Source organism: Sciurus vulgaris (assembly GCF_902686455.1).
Source record: "Sciurus vulgaris genome assembly, chromosome: 8".
Classification (NCBI taxonomy): domain Eukaryota; kingdom Metazoa; phylum Chordata; class Mammalia; order Rodentia; family Sciuridae; genus Sciurus; species Sciurus vulgaris.
This window is the reverse complement of record NC_136468.1, coordinates 9742955-9765759: the sequence shown is the minus strand read 5'-3', so window position 1 is coordinate 9765759 and position 22805 is coordinate 9742955. Positions and strand designations below refer to the sequence as shown.

The 22805-nt window shown below is 38.3% G+C and overlaps 1 protein-coding gene across 2 annotated transcripts in view; it reads left to right on the top strand.

Annotated features, from left to right (window-relative positions):
- The window catches only part of CNTNAP2 (contactin associated protein 2), a 2020421-nt gene that overhangs the window by 516714 nt on the left and 1480902 nt on the right, over positions 1 to 22805 (top strand). The window lies entirely within an intron of this gene.

Sequence of the window (22805 nt, the reverse complement as noted above, 5' to 3'; positions counted from 1 at the left end):
AGACATCATATGAAAGAAAGTGTTGTGCTTGACTAACTAGACACATAATAATATTTAATAATGGTTAATAAAGTGGCTTTGCATATAGTAAATGCCTCTGGAAATTTGTAGAAATTAATTTTTTTTCCTTCTGTAATTTTGTGTTTTTTCATAGGTCAATGCTATCAGTCAGCTGTCTTATTTTTTCTCATTGCTTGGAAAAAATCTGAACCAGAGCAAATAATTTATTCAATCAATTTTTTATAACTCCATTAGCTCTGTTTCATGTTATTCTCTATATTTTTTGAGTTTTTAATTTTCTCAACACACGTGTCCTTTTTATTGAGAATTGTTGAGTCATGAATTATTTCTAAACTAAGCCAGTTCTCAGCACCCTTAGAGCAGGAGAGGACTTTATACAATGTGGGTGTAGGTCTTATTCTACCACTATATTGGCTTCCTTTATTTATTTATGTATTTATTTATTTTGGTGCCAGGGATTGAACCCAAGGACACACTGCCACTGAGCTATATCCTTAGACCATTTTGGTTTATATTTTGAGACAGGCTTTAGTTAAGTTGCTGAGGCTAGACTGGAACTTGTGATCCTCCTACCCCAGCCTCCAGAGTCTCTGGGATTACTGGCACATACCACCATGTTTGTCACTTGAAAAGTTACCTCCACTTTCTGGGCTTATGTTTCCTCATCTACTAAATTATGATATTACTTCTTTTATTAGAATCAAATGAAACCATGAACAATGAATCACATGTTCAGATTGAAAAGCAGTGTAATTAAAGAATGCCAGAATGAAGAAATCATTAGACACTGAGTATGGATATTTGCATCCTATTTTGTGAAAATAATGTTTGTGTTGAGCAGAAAATAACAGCCTAACAGTGTAAATAGGAAATAAGAAAGGTAAATGAAGAACTGAAGGAAGCCAGGGATATGATTAAAACTCAGCAGCTGCAGACCTGGAGATCACCGCTGTGAAGAGGGAGAGGGCTTATTCTGGGAATAAGGGAATAAGGGAACTTGAGGGTGTACAAACAACAACTTCATCTTGTGACCAGGGCGAGGTTAGCACCTGGACTGGCTCTTTTGCAAGGAGTATCCCCTTTCTCCCCTGCTGTGCTTAGAGACCACCAATGTCCCTATGCTCAATTTGCAAAGAACAATTGCCTCCATTTGTGTGGGTCTGTTTCTGGAATCTCTATTTATTTTGTCTATTTCTCTGCTGTGTCACCAATACCAAACTTGACTTTGCCTATCAGTTTAGGAAGTTTCTATTGGCATATCTTCAAGGCCCCTAATTACTTCCTTAATTATGTCCAGTCTAGTAACAGGTCCATAAAAGTAGTCTGCATTCCTACCTTTTTTGAATACCATTATTTCTTGCATTTCCTTGTAATTCTTTCAGTTCCTGTCTCCCTGTCTCCTTTGCCTATCTGCTCTTACCGTGTGAGCTCTCAATACATTAATCATAGTTATTTTAAATTACCATTGTGGTCATCCCAAATCTCTGCTGTAGGTGAATCCAGTTCCGAGTTTTGCTCTAATTCCCCAAATTGCATTTTTTGTCTTTTAGCAGGTCTTTTTAATTTTGTTTCCAGCCAGACACGGTATCTCAGGTAAAGTGAATTAAATAGTGCTTTGGACTGAGGCTTTATGTCCATTGGTTGAGGAGTGAGGCTGTGTTTACTGTTTATTGCAGATCTGTGTGTCAGAGATTCAAATTTCTTCCAGTCTTCTTGCTTTCAAATCCCCTGGTGTCATCAGATGTTCACGGGGAATTTATCTTCAATAACATGAGAAACATGCAGTCCTTTCATTTGTACCCTCTGTAATCATGCAGAAGTCCTGATCATGTTGATAAGGTGACAGGGAAAGGTCCTGTGATGGGGTCTTGGGGTGTTGGTTACTTCATGAGGATCACGTGATTACAGGAAAGACAGAGAGGGTAAAGTTGGCTATTCATCTCCCCTAGACCTCCCACCCTGATACACACACACACACACACACACACACACACACATGGCCAAAGGGAGCTGGAGGTGGGTAGTGCTCCTCCCTAAGCTTGGGCAGGCTCTGGTTCAAATCCCATCCATTAGGCTCTAGTAGATTAGTGTTCCTCAGGGTGGACCTTTGTTAAGTACAACAGAACGTCCTGGGCGTATTTCAACACCCTTACTTTCTCCCTCCCTGGATGGAAGAACTAGGGGATTTTTCTCCCATCCTTACCCAGAGACCCTAAAGTAAACCTAACCCAAGGATGGGTTTCTTTGGAATCAGGAGCCTGGGAGTTTTTATCTCTCAAATTTGTCCGTGCTTTCTTTGCAGGACGGAGTCAGCTACCTTTAAGATTGTCTCTGGTTTCTGGTCACAGCAGAGCTACCTGCTCCAGGTGCACACACTCTGTCTCCACCTGTGTGTCTGGTTTGGGGTTGGTGGCTCACCCTGTCACCTGATGTAGCTGAGAGTCCCTGGGGACTCATCATCTTTTTGGTCACGAGGACCAAAGGTCTTCCCAGCTTTATAAAGCTCTTCCAGGAGCTTTATGTGTCCAACCAGACAGATCTTCTTTTTTTAAATAAAACATTAAGTTGGTAATAACTAAGTAATTTAACACTTCAGTCATTCGAAAGTCTGACTTGCAGAAAATTCAGTTATACCCAAAGGTCTAGCACCCAGATGTTTATAAAAACTACCCATGACAGTGAAGAAGTTGCCTCAAGACAGTGAACATACATTTTGTGAGGCAGTCAAAGGAGGGTTTTATAGAAAAAGAGATGGAGGAGATACTTAAACATATGATCATTTTAATACATTTTATTAGTTGAGCATTGCTAGAGAGGAGAAGAGAAACTAGAAAATATATGTCGTAAGTTATTTCAAAATTTGCTCAGTTAGCTCTGCGTGCAGGCAAGACACCATAAATGTGTGCCAAGAAATCCAAGTATCTAGACCTTGGGGAATTTCCTACAGCACAATGCAAATCTAAGGTACAATCTGCCAAATACTGCAGCCAACACAAGATAAGGGTCCCAACATCTTCTGAATAAAAGTTAAAAACACATGTTCATGTAAAAGAAAAAGAGAGTCACTCTAAACCTGCAAGGGAAGAGCAAAAGTCTGTGTTTAGTTCTACTTCATGTTATTTACCTGAATAATGTGGAGTCAGGGTTCTTAAAATGGAAGAAAAGATAAAGCAAAGACTTCTTTTTTTCATTTTTATCACAATTTTGTTTTTAGTGGAACAAAATAAATATGACCAGGTTCTTACCAGATATCAGGGATATTATTATTAGACAGTGGTACAAGTCTGGTAATCAGCTGCCATACTTCAGCTGAATGATTCAATGCATTATTAACATACTAAAATACCAAATGTTGAATATTAATAATAAAACACTACAACTCTCATTTTTTCCCCCCGGGTCAGTGCCCATGCTGTAAATATTGTTAAATATTTGGAATAGCACCCTTTAAATTATAAAAGAAGCAGACTATGATGTCTGATTGTAATGTTTAGAAAATTCCTTTGCCTTTCAAAATTTTTTCTTTGATGTATGGGTTTAATTGTTTACAAAGGATACGTCATAAAGAATTTCAGTCCTGCAGTCACTTACACATACAGTACATCATTCAGTGTGAGTTTTAAAAACATTACAAAGAATTATGTTTGAAAAATTGTTCATATGGCATATACTCTGATATCATCCTTGCAAACATATTGGATTCTGAAGAAGACAAATTTTTAGGTTTCAAAATCAGCCTTTCTCAAAATATTCTTTCCATAAAGTCTTACAATATGAAAGGAGACAGTCTTTTGTGTTCAGTCAACGAACTCTGTAATAAGCTTCAGTGGACAAAATATAGGATAAACCTGTGATCTCCCTGGAAAAGGAACATTTGCATTGAATTTCTTACTAAAACACAAGCAAGTTTGAATAAGGGGGAGGGAGAGAGAAGAGCCCTACTGGGATGTGTCTTTTGAAGATTTTGCTCTTTTACTACATAAACCTTGTGCAATTTATTGAACAGCACTCCCATAATATTTTTAATGTTAAATTTCAGTTATCTGGAAACTCAGGCAGAATCTCTCATTCCTGAATGATTATTCCAAGTGTTAGAATTTTCACATTTGTGCTTTTATTAAACCTTAGTTTTTTGTGGCTTCCTTGTTAATTTTCAGATGCTCATTTTAGCAACTTTTAACATGCTAAGCATCATATCTATGCAATATGGGAAACTGCAAAGTTGAGACAAATTTAGTTCCATTTAAATAATAGATGCATTGAAAACAGTGCTAGCATTTGTTGGGAAAGCTTTGTGGCTGATCATACATGCACAGTGATAAGTTATTTTTTAATTGAAATAAATCCTCAAGGGATCTTTAAAAACAAAGGTTTCTTTTTTCTCCTCACACAGCAAGTTATCCTTCCAATAAATTCTGAACTCATCATAGTTACAGGCGAGGAAGCAAAGTCAGCAGATGTATCTATGTTTGTGAGATCTTCTAGATCCAGTGTGCTCTAACATATAGTCAGTTAACAGGAGCATCGATGACACTATTATTTTCAGCTCTACTGAGGAGCCGATATCCTAAGCTGAACACCTCATGGTCTGCACATGGTGAAATAAAGGCAGAAGTCATTTTTCAAGAGGGGTCTTCTTGAGGGTTGGTCAAGCAATGACCTCAGGATATGACTGCTCTATTTGGTAGTATCTGCAAAGAATGTGGCTATCAAACTATGAGTATTAATTTTAGAGCTAACAATTCTATTATCCTGAAGATACCACAGAAAAAAAATATCTGTGGTCTTAACTAGGCTTATAACTCGTCTTTCTTTTAGCATCCCCCCCCCCCTTTATTCTATGTCTTAGTCTTCTCAGGCTGCTTCAGCAAAATACCTTATCCCTTAAGCTGGGTGATTTGTAAACAACAAGCATAATTTCTCATGGTTCTGGAGTCTGGAAAATCCAGGATCAAAGACCAGGCAGATTCAGTGTCTGGTAAGGGCTTGTTTCTAAGGAAGCTGTGTTCCCATATGGTGAGAGAGGTAAAAGATTTCCCACAGGCCTCTTTCACAGAAAGACCACTTCCACTCTTGAGGATTCTACATCCAGGACCCCGTCACCTCCTAGAGCCCTCCCCCTCTGAATGACTCTGCTCTGGGGACTCGATTTCAATATATGCATTACAGTGGACATAAACATTCAAACCCTGCACTTTATTCCCAAATTTTATTCCATCTGTCTTTCATTTGCTCCAAGTTTCTATGTATATTTTTCTCTCTGATAAACTTGCATCATTGATTTCTCTTATTTTATCTTTAAATAATTTAAATGAGAGTCTTTTATCGGTCATATGCTCATTCAGTGTTGATTGTTAGATGAATCATATTTTAAAATTGACTTTGAATAAATTAATTGACATAAAAATTTACAGCTCTAAAGAGAAGGAAATGAAATGTCAAAGAGTAAATACATTTTATACATTGCAATCATGTAGATAATATTTTTGCATTGACACACATGGTCAATTTTAAAGTATTTCATTTTCAGTCATTGTAGAAATTGCTTAATTATGCTGCAGTCTCTAGTGCACTACATGCCTTATAAGCTTAGCCTCATTGCCTAGTCTTGGAGACTTTATTATATTATATTCTAGTAGTAAGATATGGGAAAAAGAAATAAAAGTCAGTTTTAGAGTGTCTGACTTGGGACCAAAATCAAATAAATGCAGATACTAATGTATTATGGAATACTATAAAATATTAGTACTAGAGGGAATTGTAGAAATCATGAAGAAGAAATTATGACAGATGAAGCTGATATGGCAGTGGACCCAGTGACTTGCTCAAAGTCAGATAATAGTAAATGGCAAAGTCATACTATTATTTACATTTCCAGATCCCGTGCTTATAGTTCCATCAGACTCTTAGAAATAATATGCACATAAGCATAATCTGTATCATACATTTTCCAAATAGATTAGGAAACACCATCAGCCTAATACAAGCTCGGATAGTGTGGAACATTCAAACAAGCTTCAAGTGCCACAACATCAGTTTGACTTTTTAAAAAGGGGGCGGGGCTGTTGGAACCTTTGGTAACTGAAAGTGGAAAAATTAAGTCTAGTTATATTATCAGGGTGTTAGGAGAGAAATACCCTTGAACTGGTCCTCCAGGTGCAGAGCTGCACTCTACTGCCATGGCCAAGCAGAACACTGTGACTCTCTCACACCATCTCCCATCTCGGCAAAGTCCTTGCTCCTTGAAGTTTTAGTTCATCATCAGTTTTGAAATGGCCAGGCTTTCCTTTGTTCAGTTCCTATTTCTTATTTCCTTTCAACTCTGTTGTTAGGGTTCATGTTCATGTTCAATCAATGGAAACCCTACATGAAAGAAAGTTTTATGTATTATACAATTTTTTTCATTATCAGAATAAGAACATGCACTCTTAGTCCTTCCATGGTTAACTCTAGGCTTAGACATAGAGTACACCTGGAGTATTGGTAACTGAGGTGGAAAAGGGTAGGCATAGAACCTTTTTTGTTATTTTCATTTTTATCGTTTTTTGCAGGCAACAGGGAACACAAAGTGACACTTTTGATTACGTCTGCAGCAGCAACTATGATTTATGGCAACTGTTTGTATCTGTTACATGAGTGATGGGTTTGAAAACCAAAAATAAAGCTAGTGTATTCATACCTGAGGCCTGAGATGTTTCAGTTTAATAAAACAACTGGGAAAAACAAATATCTGTAAAAATACCAAGAAATAAATGAAACAAACACAAGCAGTTTCCTTAGCTAAGACTCTATTAGTTTCTACTGTAGGTCATTTAATTTCGATCTGTTCTTCCCTGACAAAGCTGTAGAGTAGTGGTCTCTACTTGCTCCTGGGGCAGTCTTCAAAGCGATGGTGTGACCTGCCAGAGGAGGTCTTCAATGAGAGTGTGTTTGTCATTTAGTGTCTGTAACTCAACAGAATCAAGAAAGTAACCACTTCTTGTTAGCACTTGTTAATTGTTTCTCTTTTTTGGGGTGTGTGTGTGTGTGTGTGTGTGTGTGTTTCTCTTTTGGGAAACTCTCCTGCTGTAGGTTAAATGCTTTGAAAGTAATTTTAATAATTGCACTAATTAGCACATATAAATGAGCTTCTTTGCCTGAAACAGTAAGGTGCTGTTTCTAGAAATTATATGACTATGTACTAAAATGACCATTTTGTGCTCTCTAGTCTCTATTTAAGAAGAGAAAAACCTTCTTCTTATACTGAAATGCCTTGGCTGATTTATGGATGTTTGAGATGTAAATTAGATTTCAGAAGTATAAAGCTTTGAAATCACTATGGGAATTAACTGTAATCCTGTGAGAGATTTTGAGGGGATCATTTTCTGTGTATTAACCGGTAAAGTCAACTACTGCTGTAGACGTCATTTATATGAGTAACACAACTGTGACTTCATCTGTAAAGACAGAGATAAATTTGGGTTATGTGGATTGAATGCTTTTTTCCCCTAGATTCTAGAATCAGTGCTGGAGAGGACTTAGAGGGGCAACCTGAGACCTTATTCAGAAGTAAACCTTCCTTTGAACTTAAAGCACTTCGGGTTTTATTTATCTTTTCTGCTTTCATATTTTATTTGGACTTTTATAAATAATTTACATCTTACAGGTTATGTCTTACAGAGACAATGACCATTGCAAATGCTACTTAGCCTCTTGAGAGGAGCCACTAATGTGGATTCAGTGTCTATTTGAAGGCATCAAAACTGTCAGAAGACCACAAGATACTTCCGATTGGCATCTGATCCTCTAATATTCCTCCCTCACCTGTATCTGGTCTTGGAACTGGAATCACAAGCCAAGTTAGAGGCTCTCCTGTCAGCCAATTCAAAGCACCCAGACCCAAGGTTGAGGCTCCCACCTGGATGCCTGGGTTCCAATACTCATCAGTCCTCCACTCCTCCCGGAACCTCCCCTCTCACCTGAAGGCTCAGGTGCTGGAGAGGGCACAGAGGTGGGAAAGACAAACTCTGCTCTGCAAGCATTAATCTCCTCTTAAATAAATCGTATGTGTATATATATGTGTGGATATGTATATGCACACACATCTATACATCTGTATGTATAAATTTGCAGATACATATATGTATATATCTGCAAATACATATACTTGCATAAAATGGAAAATAGAATGCTTGGTGCCAAAGTATAGAGAGAAAAAGAATAATTTTGACATACTTTAATTAGAATTTGAAGAATAGTAACTTTCCCCAAAAAAGAGTCACGAAAAGACTTGGAGGGAAAGAACAATTACTATCAAGCATTAACCTCAAAATAATATTACTATTTGGCAGTCTCCTATACCATATTTATGCCTGTTTATTTTACCACCACCCCTATATACACCACTAGAATTCTGGTCAGCTTTTGTTTTTTGACTTTTTCAATTTAACATAAAACAAAGAAGGTAATGACCATAACACACTGGGTTGAATTTGATTATAAACAATGTGATTTTTTTCATATTATGCCTTACTTGATTTACAGAATCTATTTTTCATGTTTTATTCCTTTCTTTCACTTAAAAGTCTTCACCATGACTTCCTAAACATATGTTTCAGATGGTCTTACTGGGATAGTTTTTCCACTTTTTTTCTCCACCATTGGTTCATTTTACATATGTATATATAAATATATATATATAAATATATATATATGAAATGCACACACACACACACACACACATGCTTATATGTTTTTTCCCTTGATGTTGATTTCTCAGGCTGACCTGTGCCCCTCACTTCAAAGTCATTGCCAGAGATGAAATGCTCTTGATGGCCTCAATGCGAGACATGCTGGCCTCTCTCAAGTACTTCATTTGGTTTTGAAAACTAAAACTTGTAAGAAATCTCAGACTTTCAAGACGTTAAACATACCATTATTAATGTAAGAAGGAAAAAAGAAAAACATATACAGATAGACATACACAAAAGGATACAGTATAAAATACCCAAAGAATTAACAGAATGAGAAAAGGAAGCATTAAATCCACATCAAACAAAGCTTTGAACATTAAAGCAAATGAAAGTGTGGGAAGGAATCTATATGGAGCCAACGGTCTCTGCTTCCTGACAGCTGCAGTTATTAATTAGCATCCCATCATTTGCTCTAAATGGCCGATCGATACTTCTGCTTTTCTGGCAGGCCGTTTGCTTTGTAGCTGGCTTCTTAATGGGATGATTCAGCTCATCCTCCCCTGTGTCATTCACTCAGATCTACTGGCCTGGTGGACAGTCTGTAGGCTGTGCTAACTCAGGGTGGAGCCAAGAAATTTGCTCCTCGACTTGAGCTCTCTCAGGCTGTACCAACTCACTTGCCATCTTTTGTGCAAATTGTTGCTACTTTTTTATTCTCTGCACATAAAATGCTTGAATGGTTAATTTTGTGTTGCCTTGAAGTATGACAAATTCCTTTCCAATGTGATTCTAGGCTATATTTTCCAACTCACCTTCTCCCTTTCTTGTTCCTGTTCATCCTGTGTACCAATGACAACATATTTAGGAAAACTTTATTAGGACACATTTTTTACTGGATAAAAAGTCCTGCTGATTCCTGGCTCTGTGTATCCCCTGCTGTGTGGCAATGGCAGGTGACTTCTCTTTTCTAGACCTCTGTTTCCTATTCTCACAGATAATTCCTAGCTCAAGAGGTTATTTAAGAATAAAATGAACTGCTATATATTTATGAACTGGTTACATGGGGTTGGGTGACATTTAAACAATGTTTGGTGAGCAAATGGCACAAATGATGAACAACATTGACTCATTACTATTCAGTTGCTTTTTCAGTACTGGCAATGGAACCCAGGGCCTCACACATGCTAGATAGTCAGTTTACCACTGAGTCACAAACCCAGCCCACAGTGATATTATTGTTGTTGTTGTTATTATTGTTGTTGTTGTTATTGTTCTCTTTTATGATTTCTTTTATCTCCTGGAATGCACTTTTCCACCTGACTCATATTTTAAGATCTGTCTCATATACAACCCCCATACAAAAGTCTTACCTGGATCGTAATTATTCGCTCCTCTGTTCTATCCAGTGCCTCACGCATACCTCAATATGGCTGTCCTTATACGTATTTAACTATCCTTCACATATAATTACCTTTTACGTTTTGAAAATAACTTTTGCTAGAATATCTTTGTTCATCTCTTAGGTTTCCACTGTTATCATATCCCTGGAAACAAGTTGAACAAATCTATTTGCTTTTGAGTAGTTGGACCTTGAAATACCTTATAGTACTCAAAATAACTCTTTTCCAATAGTGGAATGAAGACCCTAAGATGGGACCATTTCGGACTGGAATCATTGTGAGATTATCAATAAAAGTATTCATATCTAAACCTCAGATGAGAAGTCTGTTGATAAGTTTAGGGTTAACTGAGGTATTTATAAGTATTGTGTTAAAAATGCATTATTTACAACAAATTTTTCTTGAAATATGTGCCTATAGGATAGAACTGATCATAATCATAGAATATAGAACCACATGTTTTTAAAATTATGTTAAAAAACTAATTGACAGTTATACAGACCTGTCAAAGAGGAAATGGTTATCTCTGGAGGTTTATGTAACTAAGAAAAACAAATGTATGCTTATACAGACACTTGCTGGCATATTACTGAATTTGGTCACTAATCCTTCAAAACTGGTGACAAAAGAGAATCACTATGGTACATGTTTGCTACTAAAATTGTGTCCTTCTTGGTCTTGGGTCTACCCCTGTCATTTGTGTTATCAGAGACAAATCACTTACCATCTTCACTTATCAGTATTTCCATCAGTAAAATAGAAGTTACAATGTTCTCTTACCTACTCAAATGGTGTCTACGGGAAGGAAATAAGACAAAGCCAAATAAGACAAAGGTTCTTTTGTGTTCTAAAACTCGATTTAACAGCAGATACTCTGAAACCCAGCAGTCCCTGAGCTGTGGATGTTTCTGTGTGGAAAGTGGGGCTCTTGCTTTAAGTCTTGTCTATTCCCTGGTGTCATTACCTCATCTTGTCCTTCCTGAGTTAATCCAGGTGGACCTCCCAGAGTTTAATGGCCCATGTAACTATTTACATATAGTTTCAGCAGCAAACTCCCCAAAGACCACAAACTAGATCCATGTCCATTTGACACTGAAAGGAAAAAAAGAAAGTAAATTACCATAACTATTTTAGTCAGCTATTTCACTGCTGTGATTGAAAGATCTGACGGGAACAATTTTAAAGGAGGAAAAGTTTATTTGGGGGCTCATGGTTTCAGAGGACTTAGTCCAGAGAAGGCCAGCTGCATTTCTTGGAGCTTGAGGTGAGACAGGAGAGTGCAGAAGAGGGAAGCAGCTCACATCATGATCAGAAAGCAGAGAGAGACTCCACTTGCCAGTTACAAATATTCACCCAAAGTCATGCCCTGATTCCCACCTCCTCCAGCCACACTCTACCACTTCAGTTACCAATCAGTTAATCCCTATCAGAGGATTAATTCACTGATTGGGTTAAGACTTTTACAACCCAATCATTCCTCCTCTGAACCTTCTTGCATTATCTCACACATGAGCTTTTGGGCGACACCACAAAACCAGACCATAACAATACCCAAATCATTGAGCAGAAAAGTGTCACTTTGATAAGTGACTCGCCCAATTTTTTCCCCCAGAATCATAGCAGCTGTTATTTAGGATTCAAATGCTGGTGCAAACCAAGTTGCAATATAGATCCCTTTAAATTCAATATTTTAGCCTACTGAAGATTAACTAATTGTCTATCTGGTGACAAAGTTCTAATTGGTGAGAAAGTTCTCAGCTTAGCAGGCCTGAGACTTCTGGGCAAGCGGGAGCTGTGTTGCTAAGTAGGGTTCCTCTGCTGATTGCCATTGTTGGCTTCTAGACTTGAGTTCTCAGTAGATGTTCAACTGCTCCTGATGACGTCACAGTCACAGTGTTGGGCTCAAGTGCTACCAGCTTACCTGTGCCAGCCCCAAAGAGGAAAAACATCTGCAAGAGGTCACTAGTGTGTTCTCTGCCTCACTCGCCCACAAAACCGAGGTAGAACCTAATGAGAAGAACATGGGTTTTGGGTACAGAAAAACAAATCTCAACAGACAGAACTTTCCACTAAATCATGGCTTGAAGTTTTAGGCTGACTTGTCTCCATCCCTGTGTAGCACTTTGGTAAGAAGGTGGTCTACAGAAAAAAAAAAAAAAAATCTTTGGTTTGGGACCTGGGTTGACCTGCAAGCAGACTAAATCCTTAGGCTGTCTAGAGCAAGTTGAATGAGCTTGTTCATGTCATTTACCCTCCTGGGGAGGAAAAGGCCAAAAGGGTTCACAGCAATCAGAGATCTAAAACTCAAGACCCTTCAACAATATTTCACCTTGAGAGGTTTTGGGTTGTTCACTACTTGAAAATTCTCCCACAGTCTTTCTAAACAGCAGGAATCCAGGCAGTTATGCTGAGCTGCAATTCAAATACCTCTGCTATGGATGTCTAATAGCAGGCTTGCTGGGTGCACTTAGGTTGCACTTGCTGTTAAGTTTGACATCCCTTGATCAGGTAACCAGGTTCTCATCTATGAGCTACCTGGGCTTCTCAGGATGAGTCACTATGTATCTGCAAGTCACATAGTTGATTGGAAGGGCGGTGATTCTAATCCTTACCTATCAATAGTGGCGCTTATTAGGATCCGAGAAGATGGCTATGTGGGCACACTCTGAAGTCTTTAAGCACGAAGAAGGGTTCACCAGGGAGGAAAGTGAAGCTGCAGTAGGAGTTCGGACTAGAGAGTGGGCAGCTAAGGTCATATCTCTATTAGGCAGTGAGAGGATTTAATAAGAAATTTTGAAAATAAATAGCTCCTTTTCATTTTATTCACGGAGTAACAATAATGTTGGGGAGAAGAACAGGGGCATAATTGAAACTAATTTTTTGAGTACATCTTGTGCCAGGTACTCTGCACAGCACTTTACATTTTTTTAAAATTACACCAGTGATGGGCTGGGGTTGTGGCTCAGTGGTAGAGCACTTGCCTAGCATGTGTGAGGCACTGGGTTCGATTCTCAGCGCTGCATATCAATAAATAAATGTCCATCAACAACTAAAAAGACAAATTAAAAAAAATTACCTCAGTGATTCTAGAAGTTGAGTAAAGTTTTATCCCCATGTTTCATTTGATTAAACCGAGGCTTTATGACGTTAGTAGTTTGCTCAAAGTTACATAGATGATTAGTGGCATTATCAAAATGGAAAAGACATACCATCTGATGACTAAACAACTCACTTGAAATTCTTCTCTGATGCTTATTCTGCATGTTGAACAAATTGATGATAGTAAGAAAACACATTTTAGGCCACAGTCAGTAAGCCTCTATCTAATAACAGCTACAGTCCTGTTTGATCCAGAAGCCTCCAGCTTCAGGTGTTCTTTTAATATTCCATATGCTAGTCCATTTTGTTTGCCATCTGCAGAGCAGTAAACCATCAGTGCACATGTTGACTGCACTAAATATTTATTCTGTCACATACTACAAAAATCTCAGCGCTTTTTTCCAATTCTACACGATTTGTTGTCTACAAACCAATGACTTAAATTGAATTTCTGCTTTTCTCTTGATAAGCTTAGGCTAATTTCAAAAGAGAAGTTATTGAAAGTGAAGACCGGGAGCTAGTCTGGCATGTGTGTGGCCTTGCTGCTGGGGAGACGCTTGTCTCTTGGTGGGTAGTTGTACATGTGGGTGCTGAGGACTGGGGGCTGATAAGTGGGTGAGGAGGTGGTATTCAGGGGCTGGAAACAGCATCTATTCCTGCACCATTTCTGTTGAATTAGACTGAAAGATGCTGGGTGTTATGCTCATTTAAATAGCAACAAAATGATGGAAAATAGCAAATTTTAATTTTACAACTTAGGAGCAATAAATAATCCAGAGTCCCTGGCTGACACTGTTGGTTATCATTCAACTTAATACTGCAATTGTCACAGCTTGGCTAAGGACAGAGGAGTTCTCAGTATTAGTTCTGTTGTTGGATAGTTCATTACCAGCCAACACAATTCCCTCCCTCTCCACCACTGAATCATTAAGAGGAAAATAACAGCCTCTTCCCCCAGAGGTTTACTTTTGTCTCATTATTTGCTTGCCTTGACGTTCACTGACTCAGGGGCTCCTTGTGGGGTTCTTGATGTACCAAGGTTAAGGCTGCAACTTGCGTGTTCTTATTCACTACCTGAACATAACGTGTCCTTTCTTGGGACTTGGGTTCCATTGACTAATTGAAGTGGACTGTGTCTTTCTTGTGAAGTTTTCCTCTTCCCATGATGATTGGCACCAGGTAGTGTCTGAATTCCGACCTGCTTCTGAATTTAGAAAGACTTCTCTCACTAAAAATAAACCGCTCTATCTCATGATAAATTGAATCTAGTTTGCTCCTACTCAATGCCGAAGCACAGGGTAGTATTTTATCTTTCCCATGGTAGTCTGATTCCAGAAGTTTTGCCTCCTCACGCTCTGTGTTATGAGCAAGGGGCTTGCATCTGGTGTGTGATGTCCTGTCGCTTTCTTTGCCCCTCTATTTGGCATCTTTCTGGGTTTCAGCCTCTCCTTTATTTGGAAGCTTAGCCTGACAGTCTCATCTGCTGAGGCTGTGAAGAAACACAAAGTCGCCATGACACACAGGAGGTAAGCTGTGCTGGAAGGATCAGGATTGGAGAAAACAGTTCTAGCAGTACTCATCTGTGCCCCAGCGATCTTAGTGGGAATAAAATGAGAGAAACATAAAAGAATGGGAGACAAAGTCTTGTTTATTTTTTAATTTCAAGTGAGTGAATTGAAATTAATTTGAGATCTTCATTTCCTAGGCTGATTTCCAGATTTTAAAACACATCAAAAGAAAACCACTTTGGCAAATACCTCTTCTTGCTCTCGGGTCTTTAAGAACATCTCTGTTAGTCAGCTTTCCTTGCTGTGACCCAAATACTTGACCAGAACAACTTAGAGTAGGGAAAGTTTATTTGAGGCTCATAGTTACAGAGGTCTCAGACCATGGTTGGCCCGCTCTGGGCTTGGTGTGAGGCAGCACATCATGGTGGAAGGACTTGGCAGAGGAAAGATGCTCAGGGCATGACAGCCAGAAGTAGAGAGAGAGAGAACGGGGACTGTCTTCCAGGAAGAGGCAACTTTCCTGGGCATGCCCTACCTCCACCAGTCCCGCTAACCTGCCTGCAGTTACCTCCCAGTCAGTCCATTCAAACCAAGATGTGTGATTGGGTTATAGCTCTCCACTCACATTCCAATCATTTCATCTCTGAACAGCCCTGCGTTACAGGAGCTTTTGGGGGACACCTCATATGCAAACTGTAACATCTGCAATTTTAGACATGATATTATTCACTAGCCTTGGATGTTTGTTTAATGTGTTTGCTATCTTTACATATTTTTTTAAATTTCATTTTTTTGGTTCTTGTTAGTTACACATGACAGTAGAATCCACTTCAATAAAATTATACAAGCATAGGCTATATCTTATTCAAATTAGGACCCAATTCTTGTGGGTGGGCACAACGGTGGTGTTCACTTGAGTATTTTCATATGTATAAATAGGAAAATTACATTAGATTTATTCTTCTATCTTTCCTATGCCTGTATATTCCTTTTAATTGAAAATATATAACTCATTTATCTTTGAGTCCAAATTCTGAAAGACATCTGATTGTTTAAAGCCTGTTCCTGCTCTCATGAGCTCGCTCTCTCTCTCTCTCTCTCTCTCTCTCTCTCTCTCTCTCTCTTTCTCTTTCTCTCTCTCTCTCTCTTTCTCATTCTTAGAGTATTGTTCCTAAAGCAAGGTAGCTGTTTAGTTTTGTTTTTCTCTTAAAAGAAAATATTGTTTCAACTATAAGACAGGGACTAAAAGCAATAAACTATTATCTAAAAATATCTTTATAGCATAAGCCCCGATCAGCAGTCCCTGGGATTGCTAGCTTCCATTTCAGAAGGGCCTGGGGAGACCCAAATGTCAAAATGCTGACAGAAACATCTAATGGACTGAGTATAATTCGACTCCCATCCCCAAAAAAGGGACAGAGAAACTTGCATCTGGTTTCACAGATTGGTTTCCTTAATTAATCCATAAAGGAAAGAAAAATCTGGGGGTCTTGTTTTATTACACTCATACACCACATTTTTTCCTAGCTATTTCACAAGAAAAAAAGCATTGAGTTTGTCCACAAAGAGACCGTGCCTCTGATTTGTTGCCCGTTTCTGATTTTAGTAGTTTGTATCCCCATTGTCTATTCCAAGATGCTGCCAGCACGGTTTCTCTTGCCCCATTTATCATCCTGTGGAGTGGTACCTCTTTACTCGCTCACTTTAAAATACCTGAGTTTGCTAATGCTGCAGCTTTCCACATTACAAAAGACCCTGGGAGTCTCCCTAGAGAAGGCAATTATCTATTATGCTTAAGGGACACAAAAATCAGCTCATGCCGGGAAGCACCTACATCCTCAGTTCATGCTGGGGCTGACCTGAATCAATTTTAGTTGCCTATAAATACAAATTGAGTTCTGGATATAAGGTTAAAACTGCAACATTTTTATTAAAGAATAGTCCTTCTAGGGTAACAGCAAATACTGAATAATTTTCATGGTGATTACTAATGTTCAAAGGAACTCTAAAATCAAAATAGAGATGATAGCTATTTTAGAGTGTTTTATTTTCACTTCTGCTCACCATGTGTTATATATTCTTTCTTTTTCTGTAGATTTATCCATTTCTTTGATTTGGTTCTTTGAGTCTTGCATCATGTCACATGTTAGGAACTATTATAGAATGTGCAGAGGGGAAACCATTTCATATAAAAAAACAAAGTTTATTATTATTAATGAAGTATATAGAAAATGACAATCTGGGTAAATATGTCAAACTATGGAGCACTCACTGTTTCTGAATTATACAACATGATCAATTACTGATAAGACTGGCATCTGAACTCAATATTAGGGACCATTGGCCATCGCTCCCAGCATACTTAGGGGTTGGTTTCTGCTTTGCAGGCACGTACAGTCTGGAAAAGGTTGGAAGAGATAAGTACTTAATTGCACTGATGTGTCAAAAAGGCAGCATTAGTGGTAATTATTGCTCCATTTGGTTAGATTGATAACATAGGTACTAATGCAAAGTTTTAGAAACAGCAGCAATCATTTCCTTTCTCAATGCATTAATACTTTGGGGATTTTCATTCTGTTGCTGGTCTGTGAGATCAGGTGATACAGATGGGACTCTTTGGTCCATGGGGTTAAAGATCTGAATGTGTCACAATAAATTGTGCAGCTGATCGTATCGGGAGAACTTGGGCATTTTGCCAAAACCGTGTTATAGGTTAGTGTCGTGGGTGGAATTATGTTGGCACAAAAAGATATGTTGAAGTCCTAATGCTTCGTACCTATGACTGTGACCTTATTTGGAGGTGGGGCCTTTGCAGATGTCACCAAGTTAGGATGGGTAATTGCTGTGTGTGCTAATTCAGCTTGACTGGTGTCCTTACGAGAAGAGGGAATTCACAAGTGTCCCTGCGGCCACGTGGAGATGAGGCAGTGATGAGTCAAGAAAACTGGAGCCACCAGAAGCTGGAAGAGGCAGCAAGGGTCTGAGGGAACTAGGCCCACTACTGCCTTTGATTTAGGAGATTTCAGATCACTGCCCTCCAGGACCACGAGCCCGTAAATTTCTGTTATTCCAGGCTACCCAGTTGGTGCTACTTTTTATAGCATTCTTAGGAAAATAATACAGTTACTTTTGAACTTAGTTAAATTTTAGCTCTCACAAAATATTCATAAGTTGAACCAAAGAATAGAGCTAGAATTATGTCCTATAAGGTACCCGTTGGATTTAATTAATGAATTACAAGTGATTACGAATAATGCACCTGGGTTCTAAGGTTACTTGAAGAGTATTCTTTATATTTGGAGAAATGTGTTTAAGTGGTCAATTCAATTCATTCAATGACATTTCTTGAATTTACTATATCCCAGGTCCTGTAGAGAAAACAAAGATGCGAAAGTTAAATAAGAGGCAATTTACAAAATTTGATTCTTCATATATTGATGATTAGGTATTTCCTTTTAGAATTACTGTGTCAAACTTCAGAATTCTTTATAGACGCAAGTATTTTGTTTCCAAATTTCAGGTCTTGGAGTAGTAAGGTTGCCAGAAAAAATACAAGAAGTTTATTTAAATTTACATTTATTGAATGTTTTTAGTGTAAGTATGTTATATGTAATTTTGGAGACATATACTAAAAATCATTATCTGGAATTCAAATCGTACTGAACGTTCTTTATTTTCTCTTGCTAAATGTGGCATCTGATGTAGTAAAGATCATCTACAACAGACCTGAAATGAGAAAGTAAGAATTCATTACCCGAAGGTGGCTATCTTCCTGGAATTCCTGTTACTCATTGACATTTTGCTTTCTCAATGGGTCTATAACAATTCTCAAAGTCATCAGTAGTATTTAAGTCTTAGGACTGCTTTGATGATTAAATGAGATAGGGTGTTATGTGTTTTGGAATGGTTACTGCTGAATAGCTAAGCTAAGGCTCAGTAAATATTGCTTTAATTTTTTCATTTTAAAGTTGAATGTAATGCCTAGCGGAACATTTTCTTGTGTGTTAAATCAGGATCCCAGAGTTGGCCAGGTGCATACATATGCTAACAACATCATCTAATCTATTTGTGAATCTTGAAAGTTGGAACCTTTAAAAGGAATGGATTTGATTCTGTTCTATTCTCATCACTCGGTAAAATTCCAGGCTAGTGCCTGATGAAGTATCTGACCTTAAAGCCTTAGCAAGTCCTGCTGCTGAATGGGGTCATTGACCTTCCCAGGGTATCAGTTCCCCAGAGCTGCAGTAACAAAATGCCCCAGACTGAGTAGCTTAAAACAGCAGAGCTATATTCTCTCCCTTCTGAAGGCAAGGTCTGAAATCCAGATGTTGGCAGGATTGGTACCCCCTGGAGACCCTGAGAGAGACTCCATTGCATGCCTCTCTCCTAGCTTCTGAAGACTGGTGGGCAGTCTCTCTCTGCCTGCACCTTTTCAGAGCATTGGGTGGGCACTTCCTGTATGTGTTTCTGATTCCACTTATAAGGACACTAGTCATAGAGGTTTAGGGTCCACACAGATCCAGTATGACCTCATCTGCAGAAATGCTATTTCCAAGCTAACAAGTAAACATCACTTATAGCTCCTGGGGGCTAGATTGTCACCATATTTTATTGTGTATATACACATAACCAGTAGCTACACTTCAGGCGTGTTTTGAGAACCTCAACAACTGCATTATATAATAACAAATATGCACCTTTCTCTAATGTTTAGGTATCTTGTGCAGTTTATCATTGGTATAAAGAAAATGTTTGTTTTAAAAACATAGCATCTTCCTTAAAATATATAGAGCAGAATTTAGAAACTATTTAGGGATACAATATGTAGGGAGCAGTACATGAATACTATGTTTGAACATTCTGTGATTTGATTATAAAATAACTTTCAGAGTCTGAAACTCCCAATGCCTCAAGGAAAAAAAAGGTGGGAAAAAAGTAGCAATGGAAATTTTTTTTCTTTGAGATTTCCTTATTTGTGAACCTTTGTCTCTATATTTTGAACTACTTCATTATTTTTAAGTGCTATTCAATTTTCAATTGTATAACCAGTGTTTGCTAAGCAATTATGCAAATTTCCTTCTTTTAGGTGGGAGATTAGATGAACTGAATGCTAAAATATTTTAAATTAATATTCTTGCATGAAAGTCTAGTTTCTCTCATTTTCCAAAGAAATATCAGTAAATCTGCAGTTGAGTAAATGCCAACACATAGATGATAGCTATTCTTAAAGATTATAACTTACACTAATAATTCCAAAGTTAAGGTTGTGTAATAAGAGAAATCCTGGATTATGAGTGACCTCATATTTGAATTTACTCATCCACAAATGGAGATTAAATAAGTAATCATAATACCATTGTCAGTTTTAAATATTCCACATTAATAAAATGCCTATCATAGAGATTTTCATGTAATGAATATTATTTTCTTACCCTTTCCATTTTTTAATAAACTGTTCAGACATGCCTATTAAATATAATGAGGTATATATTATTGCTTTGATTTTTGCTTTTTTTTCTGATAGGATTATACGGGAAGGAAGAGGTCATTTGAACTTTGCTTAATTTTTCTTAATGAAATGATAAATGCCTGCACTTGGAATTATTTTGTAATTCTAGTTAATATGTAAAGGAGCATTTACTAGAGGAAATATTTGGCCCTATAAACCACAGTCAGCAGTTTTCAGGTAATCAATAGAATAAATATGAGAAATACCTGTGATACCAGTAACGTTCAATAAATGATTACTTTCTACACAAGGTCCTTCACATTGCAGAGGGTTCAAAGACAGATCATGTGCACCCATTCTGGTAATTTACAGGTAACAACCAACTCACTGAAGCATAGGAGGTGTATTTGGAATATCAATGCCCATACCAATGGAGCGGATTTTGTCGTCCTTAAAGTGTAATCACAGTTGAAAGCTTACCACTACCAGAGAACACTGCCTCAGATACAGGCCTCTCACCACAGGGGGGATGCAGGGACCAGGCCATTTGCAAGTCACAGCTGTAAGATGGGGAGACAATTTCTGTGTTCTTCACAGAGGTAATTCAGGACTCACACTTATCCATACACTCTATTGGATAGGTTAGATGTGATTTATGTAGATGTTTCCCAATTGCCTGCCATTTTCGCTATCATGCTAACTGCATGCAAATCTTTGACACATTGTGTCTCATTTTTTCAGGAAATTTCAGCATTATGTAAGAATATCTTCAACTCTGGAAGACCAAGATCCATTCAGTAATTTTGTGGAAATGGATCATAATTGTTAGTAGAAAGAACACCTAAAGATGATTTTATTAACTCTGCGGGTATGTAGATCAACACCTTAAGATAATGCTCACTGCTCATGTGAACAGCATGTCTGATTTGGGCAATGAAGGAAGTGATTTATTTCTAAATGATCATTGAAGTACTCACAGGCGATTTTTTGGAGTCATCTAGCGTTTCGTTGAGTCTTATGTGTGTCCCAGAAATACAAAACCCCTCTCTTAGGCTGCTCAGGAAGCAGAGGGGAGGACAAGTAACTTGAACACGCTGTGGCCAGTGGTACTGTGAGGATGCCCTGTAACATGTGGAGGAGAGGGTCAAAGTGGAACCCTCAGGCAGGGCGGCCTTCTGGGGAGTCAGTACCTACACTGAGTTGTGCGGGATGAATAGGATTTAGGAGTGGGATGTTCCACACAAAGAGAGCATCTTGAGAAAAATGCATGGGTTAGCAAGATGTTGGAAGGAAAAGAAATGACAATGTTAGTCTGACCAGATAGGTCAAGGTAAGAAGCTCAGAGTGTGGTGGAGGAGAGGCCAAAGCTTGCCTGGCCTGCAGGTGAGTTAATTTTTATCACGCATGCACCCCAGAGCCATTAGCTACTCCAACAATGGAAGGCTATCTGACCATTCACACTTATTAGTGTGTTGTTCTGTTTGCTGTTAGCTACCTTTCTACCCCAATTATAGTTAGGCAGGAAATGGCTATAGTTATGTTAATTAGCTTGATTGCATGAGTCATTTCACAATGGATAGATCTATGGAGACATTACCATGTAAACCATAAATATACACATATTTTATTTGTCAATTATATCTCAATAAAACTGACAGAGGGGGGTAGATTTCAAGAAAACAAACTAACAAAAAATATCTCAGAAAAAGAGTCTCACTGCTAATTCTGCTACATGTTAAAACACTTATTAACTAACAGGACAAAAAGCAGTTACACAATCTGTTCTGTGAATTAAATGAAATTCACAGCTTTCTGTCCTTTTAGATATCTAACAAGATCTTAACGTGAAGGCTTTTATTCAAATGTGACCAAATTCTAGCTGCATTTCCCCACTACCAATATGGGCAGAATCCATCTGCACAGTCCTGTGTGCAGCTCACTGAAGGACAGGAGGGCCTCTCAGTGTGAGGTCCCCATTCTCAACAGAAATCTGTTTGGTACAGGCCACTGGACTTTGCTTTCTTATACCCTATTCTGGAAAAGGCCGGGATAATGTTACAGAGCTGGAGCCTTTCAAGAAAGTGAGCAGCTTGAAGACCCCCTCTTCAAACCCCAATTCTTGCCATCAAGTCAGAAAGATTTTAGACATGTCACTCAGAGTAACAGAGCCAAGTTTATTAAAGAGATAGGAAAAGGGAAAGGGGTCACTCAAGGGAGAGAGTGGGTCCCCTCAAACAGGATAGAAACTCTGTTCCACTCCAGTTTTATTGGGGATCCCAGGAAGTTTTCAGAAAGTCCTTCCCAGGTCCACCTCTTGACTTTTGACTGACATCAGACTTCGAAGTCCTCACTGCCATGACAACTCTGTCACTTTGGCCCATGCTAACTGGTTCTAATTTTATTCTTAATCATTTTTACAAGTTTTATGGTTAGGAGGAATTATCCTTATCTTCCAACATCTGGTCTGTGGAAAGGGCCACACACGTCTCTCCCTTCACAGCAACTTGGGTTCCTCATTTTCTGCCTGTATGTCCTTGCAGACAACAGGTAGTTTGCTGAGGAATGGGACAGATCCTGCAGGCAGGGCTGCATGTACATTGCTTTTTGCAAAGAAAGAATGTAGGGGTCAAGAAAGCTTGTAGGGGTCAGCACGGTG